Source organism: Manduca sexta, unplaced genomic scaffold, assembly GCF_014839805.1.
Source record: "Manduca sexta isolate Smith_Timp_Sample1 unplaced genomic scaffold, JHU_Msex_v1.0 HiC_scaffold_3015, whole genome shotgun sequence".
In the NCBI taxonomy this organism is placed as follows: Eukaryota; Metazoa; Arthropoda; class Insecta; order Lepidoptera; family Sphingidae; genus Manduca; species Manduca sexta.
The window spans coordinates 1-6820 of record NW_023594038.1 but is presented as its reverse complement, the minus strand read 5'-3'; the positions used below and the strand labels follow the sequence as shown (position 1 = coordinate 6820).

General features: G+C 30.8%; 1 long non-coding RNA gene across 1 annotated transcript; it reads right to left on the bottom strand.

The window, feature by feature from the left end:
- Nucleotides 1–6290: 6290 nt before the first annotated feature.
- On the bottom strand, nucleotides 6291–6746 carry LOC119192632. The gene is made up of 2 exons (XR_005113689.1): nucleotides 6448–6746; nucleotides 6291–6368 (listed from the first exon to the last, which is right to left on the bottom strand). It is a non-coding gene; the product is annotated as an uncharacterized LOC119192632 (long non-coding RNA).
- Between the last annotated feature and the right edge of the window lie 74 nt (nucleotides 6747–6820).

Sequence of the window (6820 nt, the reverse complement as noted above, 5' to 3'; positions counted from 1 at the left end):
CCGCTAGTGGGCGCTTTAAAAAAAAATATGTAATGTTACCACTTAGAAATATGCGCAAAGAATTTAGGTAGTCTTTGTGAAATAACTACTTATTATTTTTTTCTTTTATATTTTTTTTTGCCATTAGCGCGATGATGCTTGATAAATCGTATAAATAGTGTATGTTTATGAATTTTGGTATATGTCGAGTTTTTAATTCGACGGAGTAGTTTTTGAAATGCACAAAAGTTACCAGCTGATCCAATTAAAAAAAATAAAAACTGATCCTATCAATAATAAACTCAAATTTTTTATAAACCTATCGTAAGTTTGTAGTGCTCATAATAATTTATATAGACATGCAACTATTTTTTAGTTGGGATCAAATTTGCGATAGCTCATGTTCAATTCATTCAATTCAATTCATGTGTATATAAATTATTTCATACTAAAAGCATCCTTTTTACCGCTAAAAAAATCGTGACGAAAAAGTTTGTCTTCACCGATTTTTATGGAATTTAGTAGAAAATGTTTTAATCCATTGAATCTAATTATAATGTTCAATTTTGTAATTAATTCATAACACCTATAAATACTAAGGATATCCAAAGTCTGTTCTACAGGTAGGGCTCATACCCAAAAAAAAATTTTTTTGGGTCTCCAACTTTTTTAGTTATAAAGTATCATTTATCAATTTACGTACGTAGCGCATTGCGGCGCCCATTGAAAAAAAATAGTGGCCCTTATAACTAATACCACAGGTTACATGAAATAACGTTCTCTGAATCCAGAATCTGAAAAACAGATCCTTCTCTCCACCCTATCTTGAATTCAGTAGTGTTGCCTCTTTCTAACTCGATGCTACCAAGGTAGACCACCGTACAAAATCTAAATTTACGAATGGAAGTTAAATTATTATAAGCTTTTTTGGCAATTTTGAAATTTTAATAATTTGACTAAGTAATAAAATTTGCAAGTAAATTTTATCTTGGGCATCAAGTGCTAATTATTTTTTTTATTGGGCTGATTTTTTGCCTTCGCAACCCTTGTTAGTACAGAGATATTCCACCATGTGCATAAAACTTTATATTGCCACTACTTATCAATCTGCCATTAGTCTGTGGTTTTGACATTTCTAATCCCTCTGAACTAACCCCAATCATTCAATAGAATGAGAATAGAATGCACGGACAGACTCTCCGCTAGGAGTCGCCACGTAATGAGTGAAAGGGATAGAAAGCACTATCTGTGTCTTGTCAGAGCTGACTCACCTGCTCTTTCAAGAACTAACATTTTTTACCGTTTCATTTCCTCTATAGTTTATCGTTCATAGCATATTTATGGTACTTACCTAATCTTTACAATTACTCTATGTAAATCTAACATTATTTAGCTATTGGCCTGTAAATTCATAGTTTAAGTAACTAGTAAGGAAAGGAACACTGGATCAATATTCAATGAGTAGATACCGAACATTCTTTCCGAAGGTGAAATAGGGTTAATTACTGTTATGTCCCAAAGAAAAAATAAAGTTACTGGGTACCATTTATTTAATAAACTTTATTGAAGTTACATTTCTGTTAACACGTGATATATTATACTTACTACAAACAATACTTTATTATATCTAAAAGTAGAAATAGATTAAAGTGAATGGACATAAACAGAATTCTTTAACATGATAATATTGCGTAAATCCTGCGGCCATCATTTTGTATTTGCAAATGCAAACAGTCAATAGGTAGGTACTTACTACGAATGTTGTAAAAGTAAATTGGATAAAAGATTAAAACAAATCTTATACTTAATTTAATTGTGATGGCCTTAGAATTCGTAGTTACATACACTTATTAATGCTTTTATAAAGCAACATATATTATTATTATGACTATATGAAATGAAAGTAAGTATAAGAAATTGTGTTATACTTAAGGTGCCTTATAAAAGACTGATGTTGCTCGCGGCTTTCCCGCTATAAAAATCGCATAAATCATTATACCAATTTAAACCGCCATCTGCACAATACCAGCGCCATATATTAAAATAAAATGGATTAAGAATTGTTATATTTCCTACAGGAGCAAATTACAAGAATATAAAGAAACCTATGTTTCATCGTATGTATGCGTAAAATTTCATCCAAATCCATTCAGCTGTTGTGAATTTACTGTTAACGTCCAAACATCGTTGCAAACTTTCCATATATAATATTAATACAAAGTAAAATAATAATTATGTTAAGATAAGATACCCTTTCCGGCAATTTTTATTTCCGGTCAATTAAATTTAATTTCGTTGTTGGACAGACGAGAATACCAATGAATATTATACAAAAAATAAGGTTGGATTAAAAAATGGAATGTAGTTTACGTAGATGTATACAAGATATGTAATATAACTAATAAGTCTATTGATCCTGGTGCTATATAACTTAAAACTAAAAAAATAACAGTATGCATTTGGTTATTAAAAAAATAAATTTGATCAAAATTGCACAAAATACCAATGAAATGGCCAACAGCCTGTTAGCGATGCCTACTCTGTGACTGTAAACTCGTAAAAATATAACAAATGGCACTAATTAATTTTACTGAAATTAAACCTAAGTATCTAAATTATAGAGAGTGGCGCCCACATTGCGACATTAATGTCACGGGTAGGGCTAGCGATCGGTAAGTAATCATAAAAATAATACCAAAACATAATTAGACTATTTTATATATATATATATATATATATGAGCCTAATAATGAATATAAGAAATTACACAAATACGTTGAACCTTTTACTTTTCAATAATACTTTAGACAATATAACTAAAATATGACGAAAATAACCAATATTCTTGCTCTTTTATTGACTATTTTATCGATTACCTACTTTAAGAAAAAGTTACCTGCCTGTGATTTAACTTTCTTATTGTTTTTTATGATTACTGAACGCAAGCTCTACCCACGGGTGAAATTAATGCACTATTTCGACACCACCTGTGTAACAATATATATATATATATATATATATATAAACAGATACAGTATGATCACACTCGAGGTTCCATCGTGTACCGAATTCTGAAAAAAGTAGATAGTAAATAAAATTGCCATACTTTACTGTTGATAAAGCTGCTATTAATAAGATGCGTTCTTTCAATTTGAAATAATGTGGTATAGATAAAATATAGTATTTATATTATAAATAAAACACAAGATATACTTGCGAACAAAATACATGTTGCAGAACAATTGAGGGTGTATGTGGTCAATACATCTTACTTTACAAGAGTTGATATGAAGATATAAATTTAAATTTGTAAAAGGTCATGTGGTTACACACCTTTATTTGCATCAATTAAGAAAGTAGAGTACGGAAAGCATCATATTGATGTAGAATGTATTAAGTTGGTCTTACGTTTTAATCTATCGGAAAAATAATTTACCTACTTAATAATAGTTTGACCATAACCAGTGGGTGGATTTATGTCTATTCTTTATTGGAAAGTATAATATCCTATGTTTCATTTATTATTTTAAATGTAACAAAATTGTCTGAAAAAGAAATACTTCTGCGAAATCACCGTTAAATTTGGTTGAAAAATAAAGCAGTTATTCATATTTGAAATATTGTTGTGAGCAAAAATGCAGACGTGGTAGGGTTATCGTGCTGTCCTTTTTTCACTCACGTAACGTCATGGTCGGTGGCACTTTATGACATCACATTTCACTATTATTGTAATTTGGCAGCTTCCCTCTCACCAAATTGCAAAGCGTTACAACTTATTTATTATTGCGTGAATTTTTAAATATTTTTCCAATCCATTTTGGATGAAATACATTATTGAAAAATGTATTTTAAAAAAATCATCAACTACCCTAATGTAAATAAGTATGTATTAGCAAGAATTCTATAATACGCATATAGGAGCCACGTTTGTCAAGTTTTAAATAACCACACAATTGAAAGAATACTATTATATTCAGGTCCATCGATGGAACCTCTATGTGCAAGTACCGTAAACACAAACACAAATATAATATTATGTACAGTTTGAAAGGTACGTTGGTGAACTCTGAGTTAAATTTATAAAAAAAACGTGGAACCTCGTCAGTGTGATTTTACGAAGTACAAGATATATTAATAAATTAAACAGTGCATGAAAATGTATGTTCACGTCTCTAAGACGCATGGATGTCTTAGACAAAAATTCATCCATCTTGTTATTAATTGTTAATAATGTTAATATTATATTATGTATTTTAGTCCCATATGGCCGTATGAAAGATTAATAGAAAACGGTGAAAAACTTGGATTAATTGAACATATTATTCCTTACGAACGGCTCGACGCAGGCCGTCGGACCTAGTGTGTTATATTTTGACGGTCTGCATCTTTTACTCCATAAAGTGATAGCTTATTTATCAGTGATGCTGGTATCTAAGACCTGTGTTTTGATTTCCAAAGTTCAAAGCTGAACGAATTCTATTAAGACAGTTTGGACCGTGATATATTATTGATGATTAATTATGCTGAGAGATGCGTGAAACATTCGTCGTAAAATTCTCACATAATACATTTATTATTTGTTGTCTATTTGATATGACGGAAACGAAAAATGATAGATTATAGATAAAAAATTAATGCACTAGTCTAAAGACCATGTAAAGTACTTACAAACTAAAATCATTAATATACTTACAATTACACAACTACTACTTGTTATTTTTGGTATACCTCAAAATATAATAAACTACGCACAAATTAACTTTTACTATTACTAAAACTTCGTTAGGTTAATGTTATTGTTAAACAACTAACATGAAGATGTGGGTATTAATGTATACATTTTAATATTTTTCACTACTTTCGAAGACTCTAGAACTTACTTCAATAAAATTTTCCATTTAATTTAAAATACATTAAATTTATTTGTTACAAAGATAGCTTTTGGAGTATGGCGAAATTAAAAACCTACTATTTGGCTTTTATTTGATGCTGATATATATTAAATAGATAGTATACAGTCAAGGGGTGCAATACCGTCAAAGAGAGGCTACGATGATATTATGATTAAAACCCTTAATTGAAAAACGACGGATTTGATAGAACAGCTTCGATTACCGCATATGTAAAAGAGTCAAAAATTCGCCGTATGCCTATACGACTATCAAAGCTGTCCTTCGATTAGAACACCCGTAATTCCTCAAAGACGATTCCCCCGTAAACGGAATATGGCTGCATATACAGCCGTACACAACTGTGGTGTATGCAATATGCACAAAGTAATTGTCGCTAAATTCCAAAAGCTTGTACTAACACAGACCAACACTAATCTCCTGTATCAATCAGATCATATTATTATTCCTATCAGTCCATAGTTACGAATTTATCATTTAATGTAAACAATAACTTTTTAAACACATTTATAATTAAATACTCTTAATCATTGTGATAACACGTCCACTGTGATTATATAATGAAAATGACATAAAGTAAAAAAGAATTTTGTAAAAAAAAATATCCGTCAATTGCACCAAAATAATTGTGCGTAAATATATTTTATAACAATTATGAGAATAAAATAAATCCATAATGTATGTAAGTTAGGTAATGAACATTGTCCTCAAATAGATATGTCCATGTAATGGTGGACGTTCGTGGATGGAATCGTGAAGTTGAAAACTTATAAGTCCTAAACCGAAGGCAACATACATTCAAACAATATTGTAAATAATAACTGATATGGCGGAGTTAAAACAAAATTCTTAAACGTCAGGACAAGCTGTTCTTCATCCTCTATACAATTTGGCATATCTATAAACCACAGCCAATTATTCCATATGATACATTATATATTATTGTATATATAACACATACTATATATTATGAAAATACTATTATATATATTTCTATATACACTACATTATTGTTCTGATTACATTTGTGACAGTACAGACAAGACGCGGTAATAGTGCGCGCGTAGTGCGTACAGTAGGTACGATTTGTCAAGTGCTTGTCGTACCTCGACAGATACGTTTATCAACCACAAAATCTACTACCGTAAACACATATAAAAATGTAAACTGCGCTTGCACCATTAAAATCGTGTAAATAGTATATATATAATGAAATTATTATCAGAAAGTTCCATAAATCTATAACAAATAGGCAGATACACTTCAGTGGAAATATCTTTGTCATACAAGTTCCCTTTGGAATAATTAACTTAGATAATGAAGATAGACTCCTGATTCTCAAGCAAGAAGTCGGTGAACGCGTTGATCGGCACGATGGCTTGTAAAGACATTTGTCCATTTTGGCCATGCCAGGTTCGGGCCGAACACCACAGCCAGGTTGCTGCTAGTCATCTTGTTCAAGCAGCTCCTGTCTTGCACCTGACGTCCAAAACACAAACGTGTTAGTAAACGTTAACAATAAACGTCACCAATATTCAGTGTGATCAAAACATTGTACCTTCCATAAAAATTGTATAAGGTATTTCAGTAATTTGTAGTTGTCCAACGGCAATCTCTCCAGGATCAGAATCTTAACTTGCCGCGGCTTGTCGCGGTTGGACCAGGCTGGAAATAACATGCCAGTTAATTGGAGCTCTGTGACGGCCAAGAATTTTAAGAGCCGCCATTCAAAGGACAAATACATTTTTTGGGGGGTAGTTCCACAAATACATACAAAGTAGCATTCAAATGTTATTGTGGTAAAATAACAAGGTAAAAACTGTCACACATCATTTATTCCTTACAGATTTGTTCACAGATTAGATATTTATTTTAAAAAGAAAAACAAAACGAATAAAATAATGTTTTAAACTTTTCAAAGAAAGGTAAAA